The following is a 15858-nucleotide window of genomic DNA, read 5'->3' as shown; positions in this document are numbered from 1 at the left end:
CACAAGAGGGCTTATGGGACTCCCATTTTGAAACTAATAAGATAGCATGATATGTTGACTGTCATCTTAACCCCCAAGTCTGTTAAGGACAGTGTTGAGAGAGCAGGCCTTACTCAAGACAGGAGGCCTAACTGGTGTTTATTTAGTAATACTAAGAGATCGCTATCTTAGGCAAGTTTCTAGCCAGAGAGAAAATAGGTTCCAGACTATGAGAAGGTTCTCAGTTTAAGTCTTATTTCTAAGAAAGAGGAGAAAAAGGTAGGATATTTGGTAGATTCTGTATCTGGTACTTAAAAAAAAAAAAAAAGAAGAAGAAGAACACAAAAGCAACACATTGGTTGAAATTCCTGCTAAAAATTCCTGCACCTGCCTAGAAGGCATGCTTAGGAGTCACACATTTCAGCTAGGGTACCAGCCAATGGTGAGTGAGACTCAAGGGTTATGGTGGTGGCCCCCGCTGGTTCGCAAATGAGTGGCTTTTTTCAGTATAACGTTGAGGAAGAAAAAATAAGTGAATTTCCTATGAAAATGCAAATCTACTAAAAAGTTTTAAATTGCACAGTGTTTAAGTATAAATCACAACACTTTTCCAGAACCCCTAATGGAGTCACATTTTTTTTTTTTTTTTTTTAATGAGAAAGAGAACCCTTAAGACCTCATATTAGAAAATAATCTGGCCAGCACACTTCAACAGGTAACAGAGGAGCATTTCAGGTAAGAACTGTTTAAAATAACGTGCAGTCGGGGCGGGCTTTGTGTATATGCAGCTTGTGTGGTCACACAGGACCCCGCCCTTACTAGGTCCCGGCACTGTTCAATCAAGATGGCGATGCCGGTCGCCATCTTGAAATCCACTGTGGTTTTTGAAGGAAAAGTCCTGCGTTTTCATTTCGCTCTGGCCCCGGTGGCTCAGATGGTAAACTCCTCTGCTTGCAATGCTGGAAACCCGGGTTCAATCCCTGGGTCGGGAAGATCCCCTGGAGAAGGTAACGGCAATCCACTCCAGTATTCTTGCCTGGAAAATCCCATGGATGGTGGAACCTCATAGGCTACAGTCCAAGGGGTAGCAAGAGTCGGACACGACTGAGTGGCTTCGCTTATGCAGGGCTGAGGGAAACCAGCAACAGGGAGCATAGCACCAGAGGACTAAAAGCAGTGTGGAACCTTAAACAAACCCGTAAGTCAGAAAGGGCGAGAAAGAGAAATATCTGGAACACAGGGAAGGCTGTTGCTGAAGTCATGTAGGAGAGGGTTACACAACATTAGTGACTGTCTTCTGTAAGAACACAACACGGAAGAACACACCCATAGTCAACCGGCAGCCTGCAAAGAGCACTTAGCGCGGCTTTTCTCTGCCCCTGCCCTCTGACCTCCAGCATGTGCCTCCCATTGGCTGAACCCTACCGGAAGTCAGAGGCTCTGAAGCCTGTTGATAAATCAGCTCCCCGGGCGGGCGTAGGATATGCTGGGAAAAGGTAAGAGTGAGTTTGGAGAGTGCAGAGAAGAGCCAGCTCAGGACTTCTATCTGAAATTTTCAGGATCATGGTTAAGAGTAAATAACATAGAAATGGAAAATTCAAACAGTGAGTTTCAGTAAATGACTTTGTGTTGACTTTTTTAAAGGATAGTCATTGGCTGTGCATCGTGAAGGGGTCTTATGTACTTTCAAAGGAAAAATGAGGTAGTCTAAGAATTTTTTTTAAACAATCAGATGTTTGAAAGAACCATCGTTAAAGGAAGAGAGAAGCCTAAGGTTTCAAAATTTTTAGAAACACTCCAGGCCCCAAAGTCGAATTTTGTAGGTAACACCTCACCTTTACTTCTCTCACACTTAAACTAACATCAAAACAGAAAGATACCTTTGACAGGCACTGGATCCCAAGAATTGCAAGGACCATTAGGATTCCAGAGGTTCTTTTCACACATGAATAGCTTGTACAAAGGGAGTTCGTTATGCTGATTTGTAACCATTCTGACTACTCAATTCCTCTGAACATTTTTAGACTATTCAGATCACTTTCAAAAAAGTGCATATCACTGATTAATTCTCATGCCACTCGGAGTTCTTAACTATTCAGATATGGGCTAAACTAAATTTATCCTTTATAATTTCCTTGAAAAACAAAGATTTTTGCTGCAAATGTGAATAAGACTTCGGGGACACACTTCATCTCTTTTTTAAAAATTGAGGTAAGAGTCACAGAACACAGAATTAAGCATTTTAAAGAACATAATTCAGTGACACTTAATGCATTCACAGAGTGGTATTATCATGACATCTATCTAGTTCCAAACATTTTTATCACCCCAAAGGGAAACACCATGCACTAAGCAGTCACTCCCCATCCTTCCCTTCCTCTAGGGCCTTGCAACCATTTATCTGCTTCAGTCTTTAGGTTTACCTATTTTGGATATTTTATATAAATGGAATCATACAAAATGTGACCTTTTCTGTCTGGCTGCTTTCACATAGCAGTGTTTTCAAGGTGAATTCATGATGTAGCATGTGTCAATACTTCATTCTTTCTTATGGTTGGATAATATCCCCTTGAAGTGAAGTAAAGCCGCTCAGTCGTGTCCGACTCTTTGCGACCCTGTGGACTGCAGCCTACCAGGCTCCCCCGTCCATGGGATTTTCCAGGCAAGAGTACCGGAGTGGGTTGCCAATTCCTTCTCCAGGGGAATCTCCCCGACCCAGGGATCGAACCCAGGTCTCCCGCATTGCGGGCAGACACTTTACCATCTGAACCACTAGGGAAAATCAATATCCCCTTATGTAGGTATTAATATTTTTTAATCAGTTCATCAGTTGATGACATGTGAGTTGTTTCCAGCATTTGGCAATTGTAAACAATGCTGTTGTGAATGTGAGTATATATGTATTTATTTGAACCCAGGTCTCCCGCATTGCAGGCGGATTCTTTACCAGCTGAGCCACAAGGGAAGTCCAAGAATACTGGAGTGGGTAGCCTATCCCTTCTCCAGGGGATCTTCCCAGCCCAGGAATCAAACCGGGGTCTCTTGCACTGCAGGCGGATTCTTTACCAGCTGAGCTACCAGGGAAGCCCTACTTATTTGAACGCCTATTTTCAGTTATTTTGGGTATACACATAGGAGTGGAATTGCTGGATCATATGGTAATTCTGTTTAACTTTTTGAGGAACTATCAAATTGTTTACACAACCTTTTAAGGGAACCCTGAAACCCTTTTAGAAGCACGAATTTTACAACCACTAGATATCATAGATACCTAGAGTAACTAAGCCCATTCTTGCCTATAAATAAGAACATGGTCCAGAAATTTTTCTATGTGGGAGATACTCCAGTTAGCAGTTGACTTCGGTTCTTATAATTTATTTAGGTTATTGGTTTATAAAGTAATACATGTTCATTACAGAATTTAAAAAAAAAATAGGATGCTAAAAGAAAACATCATTTGTAACCCACTGTGAACTCTTAACATGCACTTTTTTTTTTTTTTTTACAAAAATAGCCTCAGATTGCTTATAAATCCAGCCTGAAACAGAAAATGAAATTAAGTCAAAGAAGAAAAACAATACAGTAAACCTCTGAATGGTAACAATTTCACTTCAGAAATCACCCCTATCTAGTTTTTTCAGTTCAACCTGTTGCTCTAATAACCTGAAGCATGATTGTATGGTTGTGTAGGATAATTCAATTCAGTTCAGTTGCTCAGTCTTGTCCGACTCTTTGCGACCCCATGGACTGCAGCACACCAGGCTTCCCTGTCCATCATCAATTCCCAGAGCTTGCTCAAACCTGTGTCTATCAAGGCAGTGATGCCATCCACCATCTCATCCTCTGTCATCCCCTTCTCCTCCTGCCTTCAATCTTTCCCAGCATCAGGGTCTTTTCCAATGTGTCAGTTCTTCGAATCAGGTGGCCAAAGTATTGGAGCTTCAGCCTCAGCATCAGTCCTTTCAATGAATATTCAGGACTGACTTCCTTTAGGATGGACTGGTTGGATATCCTTGCAGTCCAAGGGACCCTTAAGAGTCTTCTCCAACACAACAATTCAAAAGCATCAATTCTTCAGCGCTCAGCTTTCTTTATAGTCTAACTCTCAGATCCATATGTGACTACTGGAAAAACCATAGCTTTGATTAGATGGACCTTTGTTGGCAAAGTAATGTCTCTGCTTTTTAATATGCTGTCTAGGTTGGTCATAGCTTTTCTTCCAAGGAGCAAGAATCTTTTAATTTCATGGCTGCAGTCACTATCTGCAGTGATTTTGGAGCCCAAGAAAATAAAGTCTCTCACTGTTTCCCCACCTATTTGCCATGAAGTGATGGGACTGGATGCCATGATCTTAGCTTTTTGAATGTTGAGTTTTAAACCAACAATAAATAGGATAATTACCTAGTAAATTAACTCTGACTTTGATTGCTGAGCCTGCATATAGAAGGTGTGGTTTGGGTTTGGTTTGGGGTTTTTTTCTTGCTATTGTTGTTCCTTTAATCTATTTATTGACTTAATATTTATTTTCTCCTTCAGAATTGAGTTCAGAAGCACAGAATTTTGGCAAACTGTCTCTTTTAGATGAAGTCAGAGGTCCTACCTAGGAATAAGCTTTTCTTTCTTTTTTTAAATCAACATCTAATAAGTATAATTGATGTGTGTATGTGTGTGTATTCTATGTGTAAACATCATCACAATCAAGATAAAGATGGTTCTATCCCCTTCACACTAAAAAATCCCTTTAGAGTTCCGCTGTCCCCTCATTATAACCCCTGGAAAGTACTGGTCTGTTCTCCATGACTCCTTCACTTGACCTTTTTCCTAAATGTCATAGAAATGGAATCAAACATATACAGTCTTTTGAAACTGGCTTCTTTGACTCCACATAATGTCTTTAAGACTCATTCATATTACTACATGTAATAATAATAGTTCATTCCTTTTCATTGCTCAGTAGTATTCATACTCTACTAGCAATAATATTTATTGCTAGATAGTATCTTAATGCTAAAGAATATGAATATATTCACTTTATTCACCCATTGGAGGATTTTTGCGGTTGCCTTCATGATTTGGGGATGATTAGAATAAAGCAGATATAAACATTCATGTGCAGGTTTTGGGGTGGATATAAAATTCATTTCTCTAAGGTACATACTTAAGAGTGGGATCATACCATATCACATGATAAGTATGTGTTTCACAGGTAGATTGTATTCCTGAGAATCATCTTATATTCCATATTTAAAGTTCCAGTTGCTCCCCAGCCATCAGTAGATACTGCCAGGCTTTTGTCGCTACTGATGTTTTTTTCATCCTAAGAGCTATATAATAGGATCTCAGTGAAAAGTGAAAGTGAAAGTCGCTCAGTCATGTCCGACTCTTTGCAACCCCATGGACTATACAATCCATGTTCTCCAGGTCAGAATACTGGAGTAAGCAGACTTTCCCTTCTCCAGGGTATCTTCTCAGCCCAGGGATCAAACCCAGGTCTCCTGTATCGCAGGCGGGTTCTTTACCAGCTGAGCCACAAGGGAAACCCAATAGTTTCTCAATATGGTTTTAATTGGCATTTTCCTAATGGCTGATCATATTGACATCTTTTCATGTGCTTATTTCCTCTAAGGTGAAGTACATAGATATTTGTCTTTTGCCCTTTTTTTTTGGTCATCTAACAAACTACATATTTCACCAATTTATTTTACTTATTGTTTCTCTCTCCTATTGAAATGTAAATCCCAATTAGGGTGGGGATTTTGGTCTCTGCTGTTTTTCCTTTAACAGTTATGATCTAAAATGCATGTGATTTACCCATCAACTGTAACAGTGCTTCATACATTGTAGTTTTCTAACTAATATCTTTTGAATAAATGAACATTTATTGAGGACTTACTATGCATCAGGGACCATTCTAAAAGCATGGTAATATTATCAGAATTTTTGGTTGTTGCCATTGAATTATTTCATCAATAATTTTACTTTTTCTTTACAAGTCTTTAATTATTCAGCAAACACACTGAGTGGTTACTACCTGCCAGTTATTATGCTAGGGCTTGGAAATAAAGTGAAAGCTGCCCTCAGGAGATAGGTTAATACTGTAAAATAAGAAATGTACTGTGATAAAGATAGGCACAGGAACCTGGCAAAGCACAGTGGAAGGAATATGGAATTTATATTTAAGGGTCAAGGAAAGTTTTCTAGAAGAGCTGATCATTTAAATCAAACTGAAGTGAATAAAATGCTTACTGATACTTTTCCTGTAATATTAATATTAAACAGAATTTTAAACCTCAATTATTTTTGTTCCCACCTAAAGTAATGTAAATTATCCAGAAAGCACTATATTTTAAAATGGCATTGAAAACAAACGAAAGGCATTGGTCATCATTTCCTATCAAGATAGGTATCTTTGGGGGCTTTCCTGGTGGTCCAGTGGTTAAGAATCTGCCTTGCAATGCAGGGGACACTGGTTTGATCCCTGTTCCAGGAAGATCCCATTTCCTGTCGAGCAGCTAAGCCCATGTGGCTACTTCGTCTGTGTTCTAGAGCCCTCAAGCCACAACCATTGAAGCCCATCCGCCTAAAGCCCATGCCCCACAACAAGAGAAGCCGCCACAACAGGAAGCCGAAGCACCGCAACCGGAGAGTAGCCCCAGCTCGCCACAACTAGACAAAGCCGGCACACAGCAAGGAAGATCCAGAACAACCAAAACCAGATACATAAATGACAGGTATGGAGGAGGCTGGCAGGCTACAGTCCATGCGGTAACAAAGAGTCAGACATGACTTAGCAACTAAACAACAACTTTTGTTTTAAGGATTATAAGAATTAAACTGTGACAAGATGGTCTCCTCATTTTTAATTGGGTTGTTTGCTTTCCTACTATTGAGTTTTGAGAGTTTTTCTAGATACAAGTCCTTTGTTGGGTATGTGATTTGAAAATATGTTCCCTCACATCTATAGCTTTCCATTCTCTTGACGTCATTCACAAAGCAAAAGGTTTTCATTTTAATAAAGTCCAGTTTGTCCATTTTTTTCTTTTCTGGGTTGTGCTTTTGATATCAAGTCTAAGAAAGTTCCCTGATCCCAAGTCATGAACATTCTACTCTTATTTTCTTGTGAAAGTTTTATAGTTTTACATTTTACATCTATGATCTATTTTTCAATGAAGTGTGAGATTGAGATCAAGATTTTTTTGTCTTTAGCTTCTCGTGGCATACTTTTGCATATGGATGTTCAGTTATTCCAACGTCATATATTGAATAGACTACCTTTTAACCATTGAATTGCTTTTTTACCTTTGTCAATAATTGACATTTTCTGACTCAGTTGTTTGATACAGACTGATCCATTGGTCTCTGCCTCTATCCCTCCACCAGCACTACTGCGTCTTGATTATTCTTCCATTATAGTAAGTTTTAAAATTGGGTAGACTGATTTCTCCCACTTGATCCTTCTTTTTCAAAATTATGTTGGCTATTCTGCTCCCTTCCCCTTTCCAAATAAATGTAAGAACCATGCTTGTAATGTAATGTAATGTAAGACAAACCAAGCTTGTCTATATCTGCAGAAATCTTACTTTTGATTAGACTTTTGATTGGAATTGTATTAAATCTATTGATTTCTTTGGAGAAAATTGGCATGGTCAACTAAATTGAATCTTCCAATCCATGAATACAGTATGTTTCTCCATTTATTTATGTCCTTTGATATCTTTCTTTAGTGTTTATAGTTGTCAGCATGCAGATCCTGCACAAGTTTTGTTAAATTTTTACTTAAGTATTTCTCTTTTAAAATTTTTAAATGAAAAAACAAAAACCAAAAAAAAATTTTTTTAATGAAATATATTTAAAATTTTGATTTCTGAATTAAGTATATAGAATTTGTGAGTTAACTTTATCTTTTATAGTTGTGCTAACTTCATTTTTTTTTAATACTTATTTTTATTTATTTATTTGGCTGTGCAGGGTCTTTTGTGGCATGTGGGATCTAGTTCCCCCACCAGGAATCAAACCAAGGACCCCAGCATTGAGAGCTCAGAGTCTTAGCCACTGGACCACCAGGGGAGTCCCTTCATTTGTTAATCTAAGAGTTTTGGTAAATTACTTGGGATTTTCTATGTAGAAAATCATGTCATCTGCAAATAGACAATATCCTTTCTTTTATTTTTTTCTGTATTCAAAATGTGTTTATTGGGACAGTTTCCCATTCATCCTGATACAGGGTACTTTAAGTGCTGCTTCCATCTGAAGAAGCATCCTTCTGTAAGCCTTGCTTTTCCTCATATAGGCTGGGAGAGGACAATAGAGCAGCCAGACTATGATTTGTGCACGGCTAAAGATGGTGGTCACAAAGAGTCGGACACGACTGAGCAACTAAACTGAACTGAACTGAAAGACGGTGGTGATTTTATAGCATCCTGGGCATTTCACATCCATGAAATACAGACTGGGACTCTGCACCAGGCACTTCTTCTTGTGTTTCCTCTTCTTCACTTCTGGAGAGGGATGAAGGAGATCCTTTGTGAAGACATGTTCTCATGGGGAGGTCGTCACTGCCAAAAAGGCCGTATTTTCTTTCATATGCTTTTGTATGCCTTTTACTGCTACTTTCTTTCTCTGACTTATTACACTGACTAGGACTTCCTGTATTATATTGTATAGGAGTGATGAGAGGACATCTTTGCTTTGTTCCTGATATTAGGGGAAAGCATTCAGTATTTCACCATTAAACATTACATTAACTGTAGGTATTTTGTAGATGGCCTTTATCAAATTAAGGAAATTTCCTTCTATTTCTATATCACTGAGAGTTTTTATCATGAATGGATACTGGACAACTTCAAATGCTTTTTCTGCATTGTTGGATATACTCATGTCATTTTTCCTCTTTAGTTTTTTAATATGGTGAATTACACTGATTGATTTTTGTATTTGGAACCAGTCATGCATGTCTAGGATAAATCCCACTTGGTCATGGAGTAGTAGTCTTTTTATATATTGCTAGATTTGATCTTCTAGTTGTTTTTTGTTGTTGCTGTTTCAAGATTTTTGTGTACTGTTCATGAGGGATAGTGGTCTATAATTTTCTCTCCTTGTACTGACTTTGTCTAGTTTTTTTGGTATCAAGGCAATTCTAGCCTCATAAAATGGGTTGGGAAGTGTTCCTTTCCCTTTCCTTCTGTTTGCTGGAAGTGATTTTATAGAAACAGTGCTATTTGTTTTTTAAAAGTTTGATAGAATTTACCAGTGAAGCCATTGGGCCTGGAAGTTTATTTGTTTTTAAGGTTTTTACCTGTGGATTCCATTTCTTTAATACAGATGTTACCTATTTCTTCTTTGGGTGAGTTTTGGAATTTTGTGACTTTTAAGGACTTGGTCCATTTCATCTAAGTTATTGAGTTTATGTGCATAGGGTTGTTTAGAGTACTTCAAAAAAAAATATCTCTGAGGTATCTAATGACATCGGTAATTTGCGTCTTCTCTATTTTATAATTGTTATTAATAGTATTTTTATTTCATTGATCTTTTCAAAGAACCAGCTTTTTATTTTACTGATTTTCTTTATCATTTTTCAGTTTTAAGTGGCTTTTTTTCTCTTTATTATTTTCTTCCTTCCACCTTGATTTGGCTTATTTTGCTTTTCCTGGTTTCTTAAGATGGATGCTTAGTCTGTTGATTTAAGACCTTTCTTCTTTTCTAATATAAGCTAATTTATAATGCTATAAATTTCCCTTTAAGAACTGATTTAACTTCATCCCACAAAATTTTATGTGTTGTGCTTCATTTTTGTTAAAAAATATTTTATAAGATGCATGCATCCCAATGTTCATTGCAGCATTATTTACAATAGTCAAGACACAGAAATACCTAGATAACCATTGACAGATTAATGAATAAAGAAGATGTGGAATACTCAATCATAAGAAAGAATGAAATAATGTCATTTGCAGCAACAAGGATGAACCTAGAGATTATCATAATAAGTGAACTAAGTAAGGCAGAGAAAGACAAATATCATATGGTATTGCTTATATGTGGCATCTTAACAAAAAAAGATGGAAATGAACATATTTATAAAAGAGAAAGAGACTCACAGACATAGAAAACAAATTTATGGCTACCAAAAGGAAAGGGAGGAGGGATGATTTAGGAGGTTGGCATTAACATATATACACTACTATACATAAAATAGATAACCAACAAGGACCTACTCAATAGCACAGGGAACTATATTCAGTATCTTGTAATAACCTATAAGGGAAAAGAATCTGAAAAAGAATATAGTTGCTACCTCCCCGAGCCGGCTTCCATTAGACCACTATTACCTCAGCTTCTCCTTCAGGAAACAGCAAACCTTCCTTTAATTTTGTGACTAAAGAGTTAATATTTGGCCCATTAGGAAACCTACCGGACTGAGCTCTAGTGCTGTGATTGAAGACTGTTCTGACTGGTCAAGGCCAGTGCCTACCGGTCATTAAATATTTGAAACATCATTTGTGCCGGTACCTTATGTTTGTACAGCATTTTTAGCTTATGGAAAATATTTACATATATTATCTTAGTTAAGTTTCATGCCAACTGTGAGCCATCAGTAGGAATTGTTATAGACACCATAAAATATTTTAATTATAAAATTAACACATATGAGTGTGGAAAACAAATTATTATTTGGGGACTGGCTCAGAAAAATTATCACTTACCCAAGATCATGTGGTTGTAGGAGTTGGGGTCTAAACTCCTAAAAGCTTCGAGAACAGTCATATCCTGCATGCTCCAGTTGAGGGAAGACGATTTCACTTAGCACTAGATAGGCAATTCCAGCACCAAAGGCAATTCCAGGAAGAAGGCACCAAGCTTGTACTGAGGGAGAAGTGGGGTGTGGTTCACAGAGAGGAAAAGCAGGGATATTTTACTAAGGAACAGTGTGAAATGTGGCCCCAAATGTAGTAAAAGATCCTATTTCCCTGATCATTTCAGGACACCCACTCTGAAGGGGTTGGAACTGAAATTCTCCAATGCAGATTCACAAAGAGCACCCAAGGCAAAGCCTACTTTGCTTGCTCAATTCTGGAGTGCCGTTGAAGGTGGCAGGAAACCCATTCTGAAGCTGCTGAAGCTGAATTACATTTATTGGGTCATTTTTTCTCCGTCACACTTGGGTCCCTCCAGATCAAGCAGTTGATGAGAAAGCAAGTGAAGAAGTCTGAAATATTATTCACAGCTCCTCAACGGCTGTTACCAAGTTCACAGAGGCTTATCCCAGGAGAGAATGGTGCTCTAGACCACCACAGTTCTAAAGTTCTTTGCATGTTTGTGTTCTGTCTGCAATAGCAATGGGAACAATTTCCTCACATCACACTCCTTAGATCATTTAACAGCAGCATTGGGCCATTCCTTAAGATGGCGCTGGGTGGCAAGATGGCAGTGCCAGTGTCCAAGAGGTCTCTGATGGCGTCCTCAAGGCTGAACTGAACAAGCCTCTCACTTGGGTACTGGCAAAAGATGACGCCTCCATTGAAGTCCGACTTCAACCAACCAGGACAGAAATCATTATCTTGGTCCCCTGGACACAGAACATGATTGGTGAGAAGGGCCTGCAGATTCAGGAATTAACTGCTGTGCTTCAGAAGAGATTTCACTTCCCTGAGGGCGATGTAGAACTTTACAGGGGAAAGGCAGACAGGAGAGTTCAGTGAGTCATTACCCTGGCCGAGTCTGCAGCACACACTTCTAGGAGAACTTGTTGGGGTCTGCTGTGGGTCATCATGGAGAGTAGGGAAAAGGCTGCTAGGTTGTAGTGCCTGGGAAACTCTGGGGACAGAGGGTCAAACCCATGAAGTCATGGATGGCCTGATGATCCACAGTGGAGACCCTGTTAACTCCTATGCAGACACCACCTGGCGCCATATACTGCTAAGACAGGGTGTGCTGGGCATCAAAGTGAAGATCATGCTGCCTTGAGACCCAGGTGGTAAGAGGGACCCTTAAGAAGCCCCTGCCTGACTGCTGAGCATTGTGGAACCCATAGATGAGACACTGCCCTCCATTACCATCCCCACCCGAAAGAGAAGGGAGGAAGCCATGGATTCCTGCTGTCCCCACAAGTACCCGCAGCATAACATGGTCATAACATGGTCTCTTTGGCAGCTGGATCTGGAGTCTGGATGTTGCTCTATAATAATAATCTTTTTTCTTTTTTTAAAAGTAGGGTTGGGGAATTCCCTGTCTGCCCAGTGGTTGGGACTCCATGCTTTCACTGCCCAGGGGCAGATTCAGTCCCTGGTGCAGGAACTAAGACCCCACAAGCTGCATGGTGTGGGGAAAAAAAAAAAGTAGGGCTGCCTCCAGGTTTCATGGAGCCTGAATCTTATATTATACAATACAATTTGGGGCCTCTTAAAAAAAGAAAACACAATTACAAACAAAGTTAGCTATAGAACTTTGGAAAGAACTCTATAAGTGAAGGTCTAGGAGTTTTAACTTTATTAGCATCCCAGTGCTTAACAGATCTTATTTAAAAAGGGGAGATTATTCAATTAAATAGCATAGGAGTATTTTTCACCTCTGCTTAACAGTAATTTTTAAAATTTGCTAAAAGAAAGGGAAACTACCCAAGGAATAACATAGGAGGTTTTATTGTTTTGTTTGTTTGTTTTAAGGACCTGTGCTTCCAGGCTGATTTTCTTTTCTTTTCAGTACTTTTTAAACAGTTTTATTTAGATAAAATTGACATAAACTCGTATTTGAAATATACAATCTAAGTTTTTTTTTCCAATTATTTTTATTAGTTGGAGGCTAATTAATTTACAATATTGTAGTGGTTTTTGTCATACATTGACATGAATCATCCATGGATTTACATGTATTCCCCATCCCGATCCCCCTCCCACACAATCTAAGTTTTGTAAAAGCATCAGTATAATCAAGAGAGTGAATATATTCATCACCCTCAAGAGTTTCCTCATGTACCTCCTCCATCCAGGCCCTCCTTGCACCCCAACACCTTTTTTTTCATACATTTTAATCTGCTTTTGTGGTTGTTGAAGGTAGAAGGATAAATTTGGACCCTGTTGTTTTATCTTGGCCAAAAGTAGATGCCTTCAGGCTTTTGTGTTTGGTTTGTTTTTACTTTTGTGTGTGTGTGTGTGTGTGTGTGTGTGCTCAGTTGTGTCCAACCCCTTGGATGGTAGCTCACTAGGCTCCATTGTCCATGGGATTTTCTAGGCAAGAATACTGGAGTGGGTTGCAGTTTCCCACTCCCAGGGGATCTCTCCCACCCAGGGATCAAACCTGCCTCTCCTGTGCCTCCTATATTATCAGGTGGCTTCTTTACCACTGTACCACCCGGGAAGACTTTATTTTTATTGGAGTATGATTGTTTACAATGTTGGGTTAGTTTATGATGTACAACGGAGTGATATTTGTATCATGATATATATATGAAATCCATATATCCCTTCTCTTTTGGAACTTCTCCCCACTCCCATGCTCTAGGTCATCACAGAGCACCGAAGTGAGTTCCCTGTACTACACAGCAGACTCCCAGTAGCTGTCTATTTGCACCCCAGGTGTCACTGCAGCACTGTTTACAATAGCCAGGACACAAACAATCTACATGTCCAACAACAGATGAGCGGATAAAGCAGATGTGGTACAGGCTTTTTTAACACAGAGAAAAATATAAACAACCCAAATAGAAAGAAGTGAAGAGATGCAGAGAAACTAGAAGAACAACAATCCACGAAGAACTCCTCAGTGTTAATTAAGAGCAAGAGGGGAGGAGAACATACCCAGGAAGCGGTGTGTCCAGTCCAGATGGGTCTGTCTTTACAAACTCACAGATGCACTTTAGGGATGTAGTCATCAACGTAGAAATCATGTAAAAGGAGAAAAAGACATTTTCTCCCCTACCTGACTTGTCATAAACCCACAATGAAATTAATTTTGGTTTCAATTTATGTGTCTTGGGTATGAGCCACTATCATGTGGCTGAATGCATACTTGTGCCAGAGTGCAGTTTCTGTGTGAATTCAGTACGTGTTCAATTCTTCATAGTGTTCACTGAGCACCTGTACATACCCTGGGGATTTGCAAAGACCCTTGAATTCTTCCTTGCCCTCTGCGTAGGCTCTGGCACGTGTATCATCCAAGGCTGGGCCCAAATGCTCCTTCTAGGTTCACTCAACCTCGTCATTTTTTCCTTCCAAAGTACTTGCCAACTGTACTTTTAGTTCTCAGTGAACACTGTTTCCTGAATACCTTGTCTTATTACGAAATGTTTTCCCAATGTATGTATGAACAAGATCATAAATCTCTTGAAGGCAAGTCTATATCCGTATTACTTCTTAGAAGCTCCGCCCACATCACAGAGCCTAACACAATTTGATATATATTTATTTTACTTTAATATCCTTATTATGTAATTAATACTTTATGGAAATGTTCATTATGGAAATGTTAGATGATGCAGACAAGCAAGAAGATTTAAAAATTAACCATAATTCTAATATTTGAGAGTAACTACTACTGATATTTTGTATAAGGTGTATACCAAATAGGATGTATAGAGGAGCTAAAGTTTTAATAGAATAACTTGAAATATACACAGCCACAAGTAAGATGGGGTTATAAGGATGCAGTGACATTTCTTGAGAAGCCAGGAAGATGATGTGTCACTTGTGACCCAGGGCGGGTAGCATAACTGTGCCTTCAGAGACTTGGCCGAGCATCCAGAAGATACTTCTCCCATCACTTCTTGGAATTCTTATAGCTGGAATAAAGTCCTCCTGCGATAGTATTCAAACAATGTCAGGAGACATGAGGTCCCCGAACACACAACATCATCTGGGAACTTGCTAGAAATGCAAATTCTCAAGGCCCATCCTAGACCAACTGAATCAGAACCCCCGGGGGTGGGCCCTGCAGTGTGTGTTTTAACAAGCCTTCCAGGTGATTCTGACACTCAATAAAGTTAGAGAACCACAATCTAAGATGGCGGGGTGGGGGGATGTATCTTATTCATTATTGAGTTCTCTGTCTCAGAAGGTTGGAAAGAATTTGCTAAGTCAAGAATACAAACACCCCTAGAGATGCATAACTTTTTAATATTATTTTTATTATGGTATATTTCTCATCAAAATATGTAAAAGATATAATGAGTACCCAGTATATCCAGCACCATCTATAGCAAATTAAATCTTAACAGTTGGCCACATTTCCTTAAGATATTTTTTTGAAGAACAAAAGCATTGCAGATTCAACTGAAAGCTCTCTGCATGTCCTCTTTCCAATCTCATTCTTCTTTCTCCTTCTTCAGAAATAACCAAGATCATGAATCATTAATCATTCTTGTACATGTTTTATGCTTTAACTGCATATTCATGTATCCGTAAACAGTATATGGCACTATTTTGCAGGTTTTTAAAGTATTTAAATGGTGTCACACTCTACATACCCTGCAATTAGCTTTTCTGAATTGTTTTTAAGATTTATCACTGTGCAGACCGAAAGCTGTGATTCATCATTGTACTTGCTGTATAATATTCCCTTCTATGAATACATGATGATATATGAATCTGATCTTCTATTAATGACATTTAAATGTCTCCAGTTGATTTAGTTTTTCACTATTAAAAGTAATGCTGCTACAAACATATATATCTTCTGGTGCAATCAAATTGTGTTTCTCTAAGGTACAGACCAAAGAATCAATTTCGTGGGATGTAGGAATAAGAGCATTTCCGATCTTAATAGATAAAATCAAATTGCTCCCCAAAGTGGCTATACCAATTTCGATACTCTTTTCCAACATTTGAAATTGTTGATATTTTAGATTTTTGCCAACCTGATGAATATGAAATAGTACTTCATTTTTAT

General features: G+C 38.7%; 1 pseudogene; it reads left to right on the top strand.

Moving 5' to 3' along the window:
- The first annotated feature begins 823 nt into the window (after positions 1-823).
- On the top strand, positions 824-11998 carry LOC110131543 (small ribosomal subunit protein uS3-like; annotated as a pseudogene).
- Positions 11999-15858: the final 3860 nt, after the last annotated feature.

This window comes from Odocoileus virginianus, chromosome 27, assembly GCF_023699985.2.
Source record: "Odocoileus virginianus isolate 20LAN1187 ecotype Illinois chromosome 27, Ovbor_1.2, whole genome shotgun sequence".
NCBI classification, from domain to species: domain Eukaryota; kingdom Metazoa; phylum Chordata; class Mammalia; order Artiodactyla; family Cervidae; genus Odocoileus; species Odocoileus virginianus.
Note: the sequence above shows the minus strand (reverse complement) of the source record. Positions and strands in the feature narration are given on the sequence as shown.